At 40.7% G+C, this 16,791-nt stretch overlaps 1 long non-coding RNA gene across 6 annotated transcripts in view; it reads left to right on the top strand.

Annotated features, from left to right (window-relative positions):
- The window catches only part of LOC149126925 (uncharacterized), an 85,389-nt gene extending 70,315 nt beyond the window's left edge, over positions 1 to 15,074 (top strand). The window contains exons 3-5 of one of the 6 annotated variants that reach the window (XR_016232299.1): positions 4,624 to 4,741; positions 12,381 to 12,534; positions 13,836 to 15,074. This is a non-coding gene — a long non-coding RNA (uncharacterized LOC149126925). The remainder of the gene's footprint in view (positions 1 to 4,623; positions 4,742 to 12,380; positions 12,535 to 13,835) is intronic. The other 5 variants (XR_016232295.1, XR_016232300.1, XR_016232297.1 and 2 more) reach the window with 5 other exon arrangements.
- The last annotated feature ends 1,717 nt before the right edge of the window (positions 15,075 to 16,791 follow it).

The raw sequence follows: 16,791 nt of genomic DNA, 5'->3' as shown, positions 1-16,791 counted from the left end.
TGCCGGTGCTGCAGGTGGAGGATTAGCCTATTGAGCCATGGCGCTGGCCAATTTCTAAACTTTTAATATATTCATTTGAGAAGGAGAGTGGGAGATAGAGAATTAGAGCAAGAGTGAGCAAGTGCACACAGGAGTGTTCTCTTTCAATAGTTCTCTCCCCAAATGCCCAAGAAAGCCAGCCCTGGACTGGACTGAAATCAGGAGTTAGGAATTTAAAGATGGGTCTCCCATGTGGGTGGCAAGGCGCCTAATTACTTGAGCTATCAACTGCTTCCTCTGAGCATCTTCATTAATATGAAGCTGCAGCTAGGAGCTGGGGCTAAAAATTGTCAAAATTGAAGCCAAGCACTCTGGGTTGTTGGTGTCCTAACCACTAGGTTAAATGGCTGCCCCTGTGATGATTTTCTTAGTCTATTCCACAGATTCCTTATCTCTAAATGGAGACAATGTTGCTACTTTATAGGATTAATTACATGAGTTTACTATGAAAAACCACTTAGATGTGGTTCTAATGTAGAAGCACTAAATAGATAAAAGTTGAGATCTGTAATCTGAAAATCCAAAATCTGAATTTCACCAAAATTTGAAACTTTTTGAATACCAATGCAATGTCACAAGTGAAAAATACTCCACACCTGGCTTCACATGATGGATCCCAACAAAAACATAGGCACACAAAAAATACTATTCAAAAATACTTTCAAACTCTATACATAAGGTGAATATAAATCATAAGTGAATTTTCTATTTGGGCTTGGGTCTCAATCCCAAGACATCTCACTATAAGTATGCAAATATTCTTTTTTTTTTCTTTTTTATAGGCAGAGTGGACAGTGAGACAGAGAGAAAGGTCTTCCTTTGCCGTTGGTTCACCCTCCAATGGCCGCCGCGGCCGGTGTGCTGCAGCCGGCGCACCGTGCTGATCGGAAGCCAGGAGCCAGGTGCTTCTCCTGGTCTCCCAGGGGGTGCGGGGCCCAAGTACTTGGGCCATCCTCCACTGCACTCCCTGGCCACAGCAGAGAGCTGGCCTGGAAGAGGGGCAACCGGGACAGAATCCGGCGCCCCGACGGGACTAGAACCCGGTGTGCCGGCGCCGCAAGGCAGAGGATTAGCCTAGTGAGCCGCGGCACCGGCCGCAAATATTCTTAACTTGGAAAAAGTTTGAAATCTGAAACTCTTCTTATCACAAGGATTTCGGCTAAGAGATGCTCAACCTGTACTACTACTTTAGCCTTTTCACAGGGAGCATATCTTTGTGTCAGTGTATTGTCAGTGCCAAGCGTCAGTACTTGATCAGTGGTGGGTGGTATATGTATTGTGAATGACTTATCAGTACCCTAATGAATGCGTCGTGACTCATTTTGCCCTGTTTGCTTCTTGTTTTCCTTTAAGTCTGTAATTTGGGGATTAAGAGTAGCTGCTGATTATGCTTATAACTCAAACACAAAAAGAGCTCAGCAAGTCTTGGACTCAGCAATGTCTTGTGACCACCACAGCTTAGATGGTGAAAGTTTATTTCCACATTAGCTTAACTCCTATAACTGAAGAATAAAGATAAAATAGCAATATATCAATGGTATATAGGATAGTGTCTGCATTTTGGAAATCTCCAGCCCAGGAATTCAATTCATTTGTTATAACAACTTAAACTCCCCTTCTTAGAGTTGACATCTTGATCTTGCAAGGCAGATACACTTGCCACATGAGAATGGACTGGTCAGGGGTTGGGCTCACGAAAGTGCAGCTACAGTGTGGTGACTTAACTGAAGGTGCATCTTCCCTGGGAGACAGTGTTAAGCATTATGTTCCACAAGTAGCCCAAGAAATTTATTGATCCTTCCTACCCACAATAGGTAATTGGCTATGGATAGCACTGGAAAATCCCATCAGTGCTTGTATTGGTCTTCATATGGGATGTTTTTAGACTCTCAAGTGTAGGGATCCAGAAGTGCACCTTTCTCAAAAGTGGTATTGGGACCAGAGTTCTCTTCACTCTCCACCTGCTTTCTTTGAAAATGTTGACAGTGTTTTGAATGAGCGGCACAGCTCCTAAGTCTCCTCTTGTATTGGAGTGTGTGGGTTTGAGTGCCGTCTGTGCTTCCAGCTTGAGCTTGGTTCAGCTCTGGCCATTGTGGACATTTGAGGAGTGAGCCAGTGGATGGGAGACACCATCCCCTTCTCTTTCTCCTTCTCTACCTCACTCTCCTTCTCTCTGCAAATAAATAATTAAGTGATGAAACTTCCAGACTCCATGTCAGTAAGAGCTGGCTCTTCAGTTCAGAGTATAACAGGGAATTGGGGGTGGGGGAACCAAAGAGGTCCAAAGGCCCAGAACCATCAGCAGCCTCTATCACTCTACCTGCAACAGGCTATGAACTCTGCTGTTGCTATCCTTTATTTCCAATAGGAGCAACATCTTATTAAATGTTAAGTTTCTGGGAGATTTGCCTATCCTTGTCATCACTGCCTGACCACCATGTCTGTCACATACCAAGGGCTACATAATTGTCAAAATGAAATCCCTTCAGTTCCTAACCTTTCCCTCCTCATTAAGGAGAATTATATAACTTGATAGTTTCTTCCCCACTTATCTTGTCACTCAAGAACTCGGCTTTTCTGACATATCTTGTGAATTTCATTGCAAAAAGTGAGATAAAAATAGGGCATCAATTTCCACCTAGAGTCTGTAGGGAAAGATAACAGGCCATGTAGCTGACAGGTAAGATGCAGGCTGTGGTTCAGTGTGCTGGCCTGTGTGAACCACAGCCCCTATAAAAGGGATAGCAGTTTTACCCAGTGATTTCCCCCAGCCTGTGATGGATTGAACTATAGACCAGCCAATTGTCCGACTCTGAGTGGTGAAGATTTGTTAGGTTTGCAGTGTACCCCAGCATCAGACTTCCCTTTCAATATGGCTCATCTGAGATTCTTCTGCAACTTTTCACTCACTATCCCAATTCTTATATTTTTATTTGAGCTAGCCTGACTAGCACTCTATTTCTGGAGATCAAAAAACTTGGCCAAGAGAGTGGAGCTAGGGCTTTAAGAACAAAAAAACCCCTCTATCTTTTGCATTTCAGAGTAAAAATCCCACAGGTCTTTGCATGACCAGAAAAGGAGAACAGGGCTCTGAAATCTGTAGATACCTTTATGACATCGGGCACAGTGGTATATGCTGGTGAGCTGGCCCCATGTAATGGAGAAAGAAAACCCTGATTTGAATGTTAGCCAATTTTTGAAGTATAAATATCCCTACCATGTTGATTTAAAGTCACTAATAGTTTAGCAACGAACTTAAAAACTTCTTATAAATTTAACAAGAGGTGGCTGGCACCGCAGCTCACTTGGCTAATCCTCCACCTGAGGCGCCAGCACCCTGGGTTCTAATCCCGGTTGAGGCACTGGATTCTGTCCCAGTTGCTCCTCTTCCAGTCCAGCTCTCTGCTGTGGCCTGGAAAGGCAGTGGAGGATGGCCCAAGTGCTTGGGCCCTGCACCTGCATGGGAGACCAGGAGGAAGCACCTGGCTCCTGGCTTCGGATCGGTGCAGCACGCCAGCCGTAGCTGCCATTTGGAGGGTGAACCAAAGGAAAGGAAGACCTTTCTCTCCCTCCCTCCCTGTCTAGCTCTGCCTGTCAAAAAAAAATTTAATAAGTGGTTCTTTCATGTAAGCCAGTCAGAGCTTGCTCTAGCATGTAACACGTGGGCTAAGGGTTAGGCAGAGAAAGATGCTCTGGGATTTTCTCTCCTCTCTCCCCCTGTTTTGACCTTGCTGGTGAGATGTTGGGTTTTATCAGATGGGTTTACTCTCTGGAGTAAATCAAGTTATCTAGAAAGCAGTGAGAAGGAGAGAGATCTGTGATCACTGCTAATGGACAATGGCCACGTCCCATCACCAACAAGGTCAAGACAAGTGTTCATTCACAAGTAGAAAAGATTAGTGGCATATTCTAAACAGCTGCACTGGAGGCTGGCCCTTTCTTGTATTCCTGGTAGACTCACTTGGGAAACAAGCATCAGACCCCAGTGGCCCCTGCTGATGGCATCCATCTTTATTCTACATTTTGCTTAATAGATGCTTAAGTAGGATGATATCTACTTGTGATATGCAAATAGTCCAGCAGTTAGAACAAGCCCAGAAATACACTGTGTTCAGTTGGAATGATTTTCTTTCACACTTGGTGTGAGTAAACCTCTCTGGGATTATACAACACAGGGGCCTTTAATGAAATATGTAGAAGAATTAAGCTTTCTAGTTATACACACCTTGATGTCGATCATTTGATCAATGCTTTCATTTGAATGATTTTAACCTGTGTGGAATGAAGTTTCAATTGATGGACTAAATAGTAGGCTCTTAGGGTAATGCCAAGAAAACTGGTATAGATCAGCTTTACTCTGTCTTGGCTTCAGTTTTTAAAAACATTTAAAACGTTTTACTGTAGAAGAGGCTTAGATCTATAGAATAGTGAAGGTAGTACAGAGAATTGCAATATAGTCCACACCCAGATTTCCCTGAAAGCAGCAACTTACATTAATATGAGTATGGTACGTTTGCCACAATCAATGTTAATACATTGTTAAAGTCCACATTTTCATTAGTTTTTACTTTTTTTTTTCTCCAGGGTCCCATCTAGGAAATCACATCACATTCAGCTATCAAGTCCAATAAGCTCTTGATTGTGACAGTTCCTCAAGCGTTCCTTGTTTTTGATCTTGACAGCTTTGAGGATTATTAACCAGGTATTTTGTAGAATGTTCCTCGTTTGGTATTTGTCTAATACTTCCCTTGAATTACAGTAGGCTTACAGATTTCTGAAGGAAAACGACACAGGTAAGAAGCTATTCCCATCACATCATGTCAAGATACACATTACCAGCATTATTTACTTATATCATTATATCATTTACTTATACCCTTGATGTTAACCTTGGTCACCTGGCTGGGAAAATGTTAGGTTTCTCCTCTGTGAAGTTACCCTTTATTTTGACTCCTATTTTTTATTCTGGGAAACTATGACTAAGAGGGTAATCACATGTTTATAGGAATGGTTTTATGGATACATTGAAGCTCCTTTATACTGGTTATGGATCCTAAGCCTTGCTGGCCATGTAAATTACTTTGGAAACATTAAAAATGCTTGTCTCTGGGTTCACATTGAAGATTCTCATTCACTTGAGCAAGGGAGTTTCTAGGCAGGAACCTACATTTGTAAGAAGCATGGTCTATTCTAGTCAGAGGATGTAGACTACATATTCTCTGAGAAAACAGACCTAAATGGTAAAGGGAAATTAAGAAATTCTTGATACTAAAATTTGACATTTCCATTTATGTGATACTGTAGCAGAGGGGACTTTTATTGTGAGTTGTCTTTTTGGTGTCACCCAGGACATAACATGCAATTAGTATATAAATATTTTCTCTTATAAATGTGTTCGTGACCTAGTATCATTCAGTAGCATGTTCTTTAATTTCTAATTATTTGAGTGTTCTATCATTGTTGATTTCTAGCTTTATTCTGTTATGGTCTGAGAAGATACATGATAGGATTTCAATCTTTTAAATTTGCTGAGATTTGATTTGTGGCCTAAAATGTGGTCTCTCCTAGAAAACGTTCCATGTTCTGATTAGAAGAATGTGTATTCTGTAGCTGTTGAGTGAAATGTCCAGTAAACATCTGTTAGGTACCTTTGCTTGATAGTAAAGATACCTCAGAATTGAAATATGCTGGATTTTTTTTTTAATCTGGATGATCTGCTATTTGAGGAGAATGGGGTGTTGAAGTCACTCACTATTTTTTTTTTTAACTTTCATTTAATGAATATAAATTTCCAAAGTACAGCTTATGGATTACAATGGCTTCCCCCCCATACCTTCCCTCCCACCCGCAACCCTCCCCTTTCCCACTCCCTCTCCCCTTCCATTCACATCAAGATTCATTTTCGTTTCTCTTTATATACAGAAGATCAGTTTAGCATATATTAAGTAAAGATTTCAACAGTTTGTGCCACATAGAAACACAAAGTGAAAAATACTGTTTGAGTACTAGTTATAGCATTAAATCTCAATGTACAACACATTAGAGACCGAGATCCTGCATGAGGAGTAAATGCACAGTGACTCCTGTTGTTGACTTAACAAATTGAGACTCTTGTTTATGGCATCAGTAATCCCCCTAGGCTCTTGTCATGAGTTGCCAAGGCTATTTAAGCCTTTTGAGTTCACCGACTCTGATCATATTTAGGCAAGTTCGTAGTCAGAATGGAAGTTCTCTCCTCCCTTCAGAGAAAGGTACCTCCTTCTTTGATGGAAGTCACTCACTATTACTGTATTAGAGTCTGATAGTATTTGTTGTATATATCTGGGATGTATTGTGTTGATGTATATATATTTATGATATGTCTTCTTGCTGGAATTGAACCTTTTATCAAAATATAATGTCATTCTTTTTTTTTTTTTTCAATTTTTAAATTTAAAGTCTGTTTTACCTGATATCGGAATAGCCATGTCTCCTTGCATTTGGTTTCCATTTGCTTGGTATATCTTTTTCTAGCCCATTGTTTTCAGTCTGTGTGTACTTTGTGAGGTGAGTTTCTTGTAGGCAGTTTATAGTGGTGTTTTTTTTTTAATCAATTTAGCCAACCTAAGTCTTTTGGTTATTCAATTTAATCCATTTACATTCAAGGTTAGTATTGATAGATAAGAACTAAGACCTGTCATTTTGTTGATTGGTTAATGAAAATGAAAATATAACTTTTAAAAACCTGTGGGATACAGCAAAAACAGTATTAAGAGGGAACTTTATGGTGTTAAGTGCTTCATTTAAAAAAGAGAAATATCTCAAAGATCTAATGATGCATCTTGAAGACAGAAAAGCAAGAATTAATCAAATCCCAATCACCAGGAGGTGAGAAATAATAAGGATCAGAACAGAAATAAATGAAATTGAAAAAATTTACAAAAGATAAACAATACCAAAAGTTGGTTTTCTGAGAAGATACAAACAAAATGCATAAACCTCTAGCCAGGCTAACAAAACAAGAGAAAAACTCCAATAAATAAAATTAGGGATGAAAAGGAAACATTACAACATTTACCATTGAAATACAAAGGATCGTAAGAAACTAGTATGAAGAACTATACTAAAAAACTAGAAAATCTTGAATAAATGGATAAAATCCTGGGTCTGTATAACCCACCAAGATTAAATCAAGATATAGACCCATAGCAAGCAATGTGATTGAAGCAGTAATCAAAAGTCTTCCATCAAGGAAAAATCCGGGACCCAATGGCTTTATTACTGAATTCTACAAAATATTCAAAGAGGAAGTAATTCTAATATTCTTCAAACTATTCCAGAATGCTGATCAGGATGGATCTCTGCAAAACTTTTTATGAAGCCAGTATTACTTTCATACCAAAACCAAACAAGGACATGACACACACACAAAAACTAGAGATCTATATCCTTAATATAGATCCAAAGGCTCTCAAAAAATACTAGCAAATTGAATAAAAAACCACATCAAGGCCGGCGCTGTGGCTCACTAGGCTAATCCTCAGCCTGCGGCGCTGGCACACCAGGTTCTAGTCCCGGTCCGGGCGCCGGATTCTGTCCCGGTTGCTCCTCTTCCAGTCTAGCTCTCTGCTGTGGCCTGGGAAGGCAGTGGAGGATGGCCCAAGTGCTTGGGCCCTGCACCCGCATGGGAAACCAGGAGGATGCACCTGGCTCCTGGCTTTGGATCCGCGCAGCACACCGGCTGTAGCAGTCACTTGGGGGGTGAACCAATGGAAAAAGGAAGACCTTTCTCTCTCTCTCACTGTCTAACTCTGCCTGTCAAAAAAATAAAAATAAAAATAAAAAAACCCAAAAAGATATATCACAAGTGTTATTTATCTCAGAATTGCAAGGATGTTTCAACACTCAGAAATCAAATGTCATAAATCACATCAATTGAATAAAAAAATCGTATGGTCATCTCAATAGATGTAGAGAAAGCATTTGATAAGATTCAACACCGCTTCATAATGAAAAACCCTCCACAAATTAGATATAGAAGAAACATTCCTCAAAATTATGAAAGCTATATATCACAGACCAACAGCTGATGTAGAGAATGGGGAAAAAGCTGAAAGCATTTTTACGCAGATATGGAACAAGATAAGATGTCCACTTTTGCCACTCTTTTTCAATATAGTACTGAAAGTTTTAGCAAGAGCAATTAAGGAGGAGAAATAAATTAAGGGCATCAAGATCAGAAAAGTCAGATTCTCCATGTTTGCAGATGACATGATGTTGTAGATGGAAACTAAACACTACCAAAAAGCTGTTAGAATAATTCAGGAAAGTTGCAGTTAACAAAATAAGCCTGCAAAAAAAAGTAACTTTTGTGTATGCTAATAATTAACTCACTTAAAGAGAAATCAAGACCCGGCCCCACGGCTCAATAGGCTAATCCTCCACCTGCGGTGATGGCACCCTGGGTTCTAGTCCCGGTTGCCCCTCTTCCAGGCCAGCTCTGCTGTGGCCCAAGAAGGCAGTGGAGGGTGGCTCAAGTCCTTGGGCCCTGCACCCGAATGGGAGACCAGGAGGAAGCACCTGGCTCCTGGCTTCGGATCGGCGCAGCACGCCGGCCGTGGCAGCCATTTGGAGGGTGAACCAACGGAAGGAAGACCTTTATCTCTGTCTCGCTCTCTCACTGTCCACTCTGCCTGTCAAAAAAAAAAAATCTCATTCACAATAGCCACAAAAAATCAAATGTTTAGGAATAAATTTAACCAAAGAACTAGGGAAAACATTCCTAAAATTCCTATGGGATTCCTGTGGAATTGCAAAAGACCCAGAATAGCCAAAGCAATCCTGAACAAGAAAAATCAAGCTGGAGGCATCACAATACCTGAATTCAAAGCACACCACAGGGACCCAGCAATGTGGCACAGTGGTGAAAGTCCCAGCCTGCAGCATGGGCATCCCATGTAGGAGCTGGCTCAAGTCCCATCTGCTCGAGTCCCAGCTGCTCCACTTCTGATACAGCTTCCTGCTAATGTGTCTAGGAGGGCAATGGAGGATGGCCCAAGTCTTTGGGCCCCTAGACCCATGTGGGAGACCTGGAGGAAGCTCCTGCCTTCAGATCTGCCAAGTTCTGAACATTGTAGCCATTTGGGGAATGAACCAGTGGATGGAAGACCTCCCCCCTCTGTCTCTACTTCTCTGTGTAACTCTGACTTTCACATAAATACAGTAATTATTTTAAAAAATATTTATTGTATTTATGTGCAAGAGATTTACACAGAGAATGAGAGGCAGAGAGAGAAAGAGAGAGGGCTTCCATTCTGCTGGTTCACTCCCCAAATGACCACAACGGCCAAAGCTGAGCTGATCAGGAGCCAGGAGCTTCCTCCAGGTCTCCCACATGGGTGCAGAGACCCAAGGGTCATCTTCTACTGCTTTCCCAGGCATACCAGAAAGCTGGCTCGGAAGAGGAGCAGCCGGGATGCGAATCGGCACCCATATGGGAAGTTAGCACTGCAGGCTGGGGCTTTAACCTGCTGTGCCATAGTGCCACCCCCAACAAACCTTTTTCTTTTTTCTTTTTTTTTTACAAAAAGCATTCTATAAAACTATAGTAATTAAAACAGCATGATACTGGCATAAAGACCAATACATAGATAAATGGAACAAAATACCCCAGAAATTAACCTATGAACATACAGTCAACTGATTTTTGACAAAAGTACTCAGATCATACAATGGAATAAGGATAATCTCATATATAATTTGGGACATGCTCAAGCTGACTTGCCCCAAATGGTAGAGTTAGAAACATACCAGGGGACTCCAATTTAATCCCATCAAGGTGGCATGTACCAATGCCATCTCACTATTCCAAGTGATCAATTTCAGTTCACAATTGATCATAATGAAAGGACTAAGAGTCAAAGGGAGCACATAAACAAGTCTAGTACCTGCTAACACTAACCGATGGAATAAATAAAGGGGAGAGTGATCCAACATGGGAAGTGAGATACTCAGCAGACTCATAGAATGGCAGATGTCCTAAATAGCACTCTGGCCTCAGAATCAGCCCTAAAGGCATTCGGATCTGGCTGAAAAGCCCATGAGAGTATTTCAGGCATGGAAAGCCAAGACACTCTGGCAAAAGATCTCTGTGAGTGAGATCTCAGTGGAAAGAACAGGTCTTCAAAGAAGGAGGTACCTTTCTCTGAAGGGAGGAGAGAACCTCCACTTTGACTATGACCTTGTCTAAACAAGATAAGAATCGGAGAACTCAGAGGGCTTCCATAGCCTTGGAAACTCATGACTGGAGCATAGGGAGATTACTGATGCCATAGACAGGAGTGTCAATTGGTAAAGTCAACAACAGGAGTCACTGTGCACTTACTCCTCATGTAGGATCTCTGTCCTTAATGTGCTGTGCATTGAGATTTAATGCTATAATGAGTACTCAAACAATATATTTCACTTTGTGTTTCTATGGGGGTGCAAACTGTTGAAATCTTTACTTAATGCATACTAAACTGATCCTCTGTAAAAAAAAAAAAAAAAAAAAAAAAGAAATTATCAATTCCCAACTTGACTCTCACTGGGATTAAACATGACAATAGGTCTGATCTGATTTCATCATCATTTAAAAAAAAATCATCTATTATTCCTCACTTTATGTTTCTGTGTGGGAGCAAACTGTTGAAATCCTTACTTAATGTATACTAAGCTGATCTTCTGTATATTAAGATAATCGAAAATGAATCTTGATGTGAATGGAAGGGGAGAGGGAGTGGGAAAGGGGAGGGCTGTGGGTGGGAGGGACGGTATGGGGGGGAAGCCATTGTAATCCATAAATCGTACTTTGGAAATTTATATTCATTAAATGAAAGTTTAAAAAAAAAAAGGTGAGAAAGAAAGAAAGAAAAAAAGGATAATCTCAACAAATGGTGCTGCCAAAACTGGATTTCCTTATGTAGAAAAATGAAATTAGATCTATACCTCTCGTCATATATAAAAATCGGCTCAAGATAGATTCAAGACCTAATTTTAAGAACCGAGATGATGAAGTTGCTGGAAAAAAAAATATAGGGGAAAGCACTCCAAGACATTGGTGTAGGGGATGGCTTCTTGGACAAGAGCCCAAAAGAACAGGCAAAAAAAGTCAAACTAAACAAATGGGACTATATGAAACTCAGAAGCTTTTGTACTACAAAGGGAATGATCAATAGAGTGAAGAGGCATCCAACAAATTAAAAATTTTGCAAACCACCTATCTGACAAAGGATTAATATCCCAAATATATCAACAGCTTGAAAAACTCAACAACAACAAACCATAACTAATCCAGGTGAGAAATAGGAAAAAGACTTCAATAGATCTCAAGAAGAAATACAAATGGCCAACGAATATATGAAAAAAACATAATTAGATATCAGGGAAATGCAAATCAAAACCATGATGAGATATTACCTCACCACTGTCAGAATGGCTAAAGTCCAAGACAGAGTAATAAATGCTGGTGAGGATATGGAAAAAGAGGAACATTTATACACTGTTAGTGGAAATACAAATTAGTACAGCCACTGTGGAACACAGTGTGGACATTTCTTTAAAAGCTAGAAATAGGGGCTGGTGCTGTGGCATATCCAGTAAAGCCATTGGCAACACCACTTCTGATATAGCTCTCTTCTATGGCCTGGAAAAGCAGTAGAATATGGCCTAAGTCCTTGGGCCCCTGTGCACATGTGGGAGACCCAGAAGAAGCTCCTGGTTCTGGAGTGGTCCAGCTCTGGCCATTGCAGCCATTTGGGGAGTGAACCATTGGATGGAAGACCCCTCCCTCCCTCTTTCCCTCCCTCTGTCTTTGCCTATCTGTAACTGTTACAGATAAATAAATAAATTTAAAAAAAAACTAGAAATGACTTGCCATTTGATCCAGCAATCCTACTACTAGGTATATACCCAGAAGATTTGAACATAATGTATCAAAGCAATTCTGGCACCGTTATGTTTATAGCAGCACTGTCATAATAGCCAAAATTTTAAATCAGTCAGGGTGTCTTTCATCAGATGAATTGGTAAATGTATATATACACATGGTATATTATTCATGTATAAAAGTGATATTCTACCATTTGTAGCAAAATGGACGCAACTGGAGGACAACATGTTGGGTTAAATAAATACTGCATGTTCTCCCTCATATATGGGAGCTCAAATTTAAAAAATGCACGCAAAGAAAAAGAAATGTGTGTATCAACATTGCTGAAATAGTTTTGTAAATTTTGTTTTATACCTTTGTCAAGCCAATGGTTAAGAATGTTATACTACTATAGTTTTTTTTTTTTAAATAAAGATTTTTTTTCATTTGAAAGAGAAACAAATAGTGAGAACTTCCATCTGCTGGTTCACTTCTCAAATATCTACAACAGCTGGAGCTGGGCCTATCTGAAGCTAAGAGCCTCCTCTGGGTCTCCCACCTGGGTGCAGGTGCCCAAGCACCTGGGCCATTCTCTGCTCCTCTTCCAGGCACGTTAACAGGATTGGAAGTAGAGCATCCAGGACTTGAACCAGCACCCCTTTGGGTTGCTGATGCTGCAGATGGTGGCTTTACCCACCACACCAAAGCACCAGACCCTCTACTATTATAGTTTTACTGATCTGTGATTACTTTAAAATTTAGTATATATGGGTTATGTGGTCATTTTCCCATTCAATTATTATAGCTGTTTATATTCTGACTAAACTCACTTTTTTTTTTTTTGACAGGCAGAGTGGACAGTGAGAGAGAGAGACAGAGAGAAAGGTCTTCCTTTGCCGTTGGTTCACTCTCCAATGGCTGCCGCGGCCGGCGCACCGCGCTGATCCGATGGCAGGAGCCAGGTGCTTCTCCTGGTCTCCCATGGGGTGCAGGGCCCAAGGCCTTGGGCCATCCTCACTGCACTCCCTGGCCACAGCAGAGAGCTGGCCTGGAAGAGGGGCCACCGGGACAGAATCCGGTGCCCCAACCGGGACTAGAACCCGGTGTGCCGGCGCCGCAAGGCAGAGGATTAGCCTAGTGAGCCACGGCGCCGGCCTTAAACTCACTTTTTACTTGTTAAACATCTTATTTGGTGAAGTATTAAGCCTTTTTACTGCAACATAAATTTTAAAATGTTATCTCAAAAATTACAAAAAAAAAAAAAAAGGCAGAAGGAAGGAGGATAGGAAGGAGAGAGGCTGCCGGAGGGGGAGGAAGGGAATGTCATTATGTTTTTAGAATTATATCTACAAGGGGTCAGCATTGTGGTGTAGTGGGCTAAGCCTCTGCCTGAGGCACCAGCATCCCTTATAGGCACCAGTTCATGTACTGGCTGCTGCAATTCGAATCTGACTCCACCATGGCCTGGGAAAGCAGGAGAAGATGGTCCTTGTCCTGCCTGTTGACGAATAGTGTGTGTGTGTGTGTGTGTGTGTGTGTGCGTGTGTGTGAATTGTTGAACTCTTTACTTGGTATAGAGTTGGTCTTCCGTATATAAAGTTAATCAAAAATGGATCTTAGTGGAAAATAGGAATGGGAGAGGAAGGAGGCAGATTGGGGGGAGGGTGAGTGGGAGGTCAGGTGTGGTGGGAAGAATCACTATATTCCTAAAGTTGTACTTAATGGGCCTTTGGTTTTTATATATATAAAGGATTGGCTATAAAAAAAAAGGATTGGATTTGCCTGGGTTAAAGAGAAATTAACAAGAGGAACAGGTAAACTGCTGTTCATGAAAACGTCACATGGTGTCCTCCCTGGGAATTGACGGAATGATATGAGATGAAAAGCACTGTGTGATTTCTTTCACCAGGTTCCAAAGGGAATGGGGTCCAGGTTCCTGGAACTCAAGAAGACAGGGAGGGGATGAGTTGAAGTAATGCGGTGGAAGATTGAAGCAACAAAGAAGAGATAACCGGAGAGGGTCTTTGAGTCAAGCAATGGTGGATCAACTTTAGTGTCATTGCCGTCTGATTTCTGTCTGTAGCAATTTATTCCCTGGTATCCTAGTATTCCATATACAGTAGCTTTGTGTTGGTGGCTGCTACGATTTGAATGAGATTGGGGTCCCAAACTGATGTAGGATTTTAAACCCCAAAGTCGTAAGTTAATGGCACCAACAGGATAGAAACTTAATCTATTTATGGTATTTAGGAAGTGGGCCTAATGGGAGGTCCTTAAGTCATTGGCAGTGTGTCCTTGGAAAGTGATTCTCATGACAGGATTGCTTGTAAAAGTTGGAGTTGGGTGCAGCCACTCTCTCTGGTATCAATGTGATTTTGGGATCCTCCCACTGCCTGTACTGCACACTTGGCCACTGCTACCCTTGGCCATCTGATCTTGGACTTGAATCTGCAGAACTGTAAAGCATCTTTCATTCATAAGTGGCCTGGGTCAGGTATTTTGCTCTTGTAATAAATTTTGACTAATCCAATGGGTCATATTTTGAAGCATGAGAGCAACACAGACTTGGAGGGTCCCAGAGCAGCATCATAAGGTAGAGGGTCTGAATGGTGGAGGAGGGCACTGGAGAAGGTGCCTGGTGTATGGCTACCCCGGGTTCTACGTGAGTGTGCTGAAATTCCCATATTTTGATGAGTGGCACTTTGTGTTATTTGTTTTGGAGCTGTTAACAGCAAGTAGAAAGACTTAAGGGCTTTGGGTTCTGTTGGGAAGATGTCAACCGAAGATTCTGCAGACTGCCTACAGCCCTTAAAGAAGAATCATGAAGGAAATTGACAGCAAATGGGTATCTCCCCTAAAGTTTCTTCCCTGATAAGGTTTTCTTAGTTCTCTGTGGTTCTTATTGTCAACACAGTGTTGAAGTTTCACATAAACTCCTGCTGATGAAGCTGGTAGCATTTTATCATTCATGACTTTGTTCAACTTCATCTAGTCTATGCACAAAGTATATAGAAGTTGTGTGTCATTTTCCTGTTGCAGACAGCAAAATTCTCTTGCATGAACATATTTTCCTTACACAAAGGATGTTGAGCAAGGCATGGTAGTTTAAGTGCGTTGTGGTTAAGGAGGGTGGATATAATGACTATTGCAGCATAAGAAACTAAAATGTCAAGGCAGAAGAAACTAATATACAACACAGTAAAAATAGTATATAAACATGAAAATAGAAAAGATATTTCTTGTTCTAACTTCACTGCTGTATATTATTTGAAAAGAGTAAACCATAGGAGTAGAAAATTTGTTTTTAATCCTCTGGGAAAGATTAATAGGATATTTCTCTGCTCTGTGTGTTGGAGGAGAAGGGAAAATGGACAAAGGGGAGTATCCCATTGGAATCATTTCTCACTGGCTAGGAGCTCTATTACATCTGGATTCTGATAGCCAGCACAGAGGCTGGTAAGAGGCTTTGATGGTGAAAAGTTTTATGGATGTCAACATCTTCAAAATCAGTGTTTTCATCATTGTTCTAGTGCTGATTTCCTTGGGTTGTAAATTCATTTCCTGTTACTGCAGGGACAAACAGAAACTTGTTGGATTCAAACAGTTATCATTCTAAACTCTTCTAGAGGTTAGAAGCATAGCATGGGTCAACCAGGGCATAAAACCAAGATGTCTGCAGGTCTCCATTCCCTTCTGGAGATTGTAGGGGAGAATCTGTTCCCTCTGATTTCCTCAGATTCCTTGGTTCATGGTGCCTTTCTCCACTCTCAGACGTTTGTATGGCGTCATTTGATCCTTCTGGCTTCAGCAAAGATTGTCTGCCTTAAGAACACACAAGATTAGATTGGGCTTTCTGGAATAATACAGAATAATTTTCCCATCTCAAGGCCAGCAACCTAATCATATCTCTAATGTCACCCTACCAGATAAGGTAACAATAATGAGCTCTGGGGATTACAGTACAGACACCTTTATTTGGGAATACAAAGTATTATTCTACCTGCTACACATTGGCTGTAGGTTTCATGTCCAAACTCATCTAATTTTTTATTGGAGCCACTGAAGAAATTTTTCAAGTCATAAAGAGGGCTGTGGTACAATTAGAATTTCATGGTTCCTAATCTCCAATGAAAAAACGTTAAGAGTCAAGTAAAAGATCAAATTAAATTAGAGTCCCAACTTCACTGTTATTCAAATTGGCTCATTTGTTGCCTCAGGGTGCAACTATTGATGTTGAATAATTTGATCCCTAGCTTAATCTTTTCCTTGACTTTATGATTTCTTTGTGTGCTGTTAACTACCCCAGGCTGAAATATATTGTGATCACAGCAGGTTTCTTGTGAAAAGAATTTGGGTTATTTTTTCAGCTAGCACTGGAAGATGCATTTTTTGGGGTTATCAGATTATGGGGATGCTCTTCTGGTAAAATCTGCCCAGATTTAAAAAACCAGGACCATCAACATTGTGCAGAGAGAAGCTGACTCACAGCTATGTGAGCAGGACTTTAGAGAAAGAATCATTCAGCAGTCAAGAGCAACGCCATCCATTGGAAATAGGGTACAAGCCCACACAAGACCTAAAACTCTTCAGCAACCACATTAATGGAGTATAAAGAAACAGGTGAAGTAGTTTTATAATATGTCCAAACTATCATCATCTCAATATGTAATGAGCCTAACAAATTGCTAATATGCTTAGAATACTTTTTCTTTAAACTATAAATTTAGATATACGTTATACTTGTAGCATACCTTAACTCAGTGTAGCCACACTTTTTTTAAGTTTTATTTTCATTTATTTTTTTCCCAAAGAAACCTTTTATGTAAGGAATACAAACTTCATGCATTTCATAAATACAACTTTAG

This window comes from Oryctolagus cuniculus, chromosome 4 (genome assembly GCF_051225735.1).
Source record: "Oryctolagus cuniculus isolate XC-2025 breed Fujian yellow rabbit chromosome 4, ASM5122573v1, whole genome shotgun sequence".
Classification (NCBI taxonomy): domain Eukaryota; kingdom Metazoa; phylum Chordata; class Mammalia; order Lagomorpha; family Leporidae; genus Oryctolagus; species Oryctolagus cuniculus.
This window is presented reverse-complemented; position numbering and strand designations above follow the sequence as displayed.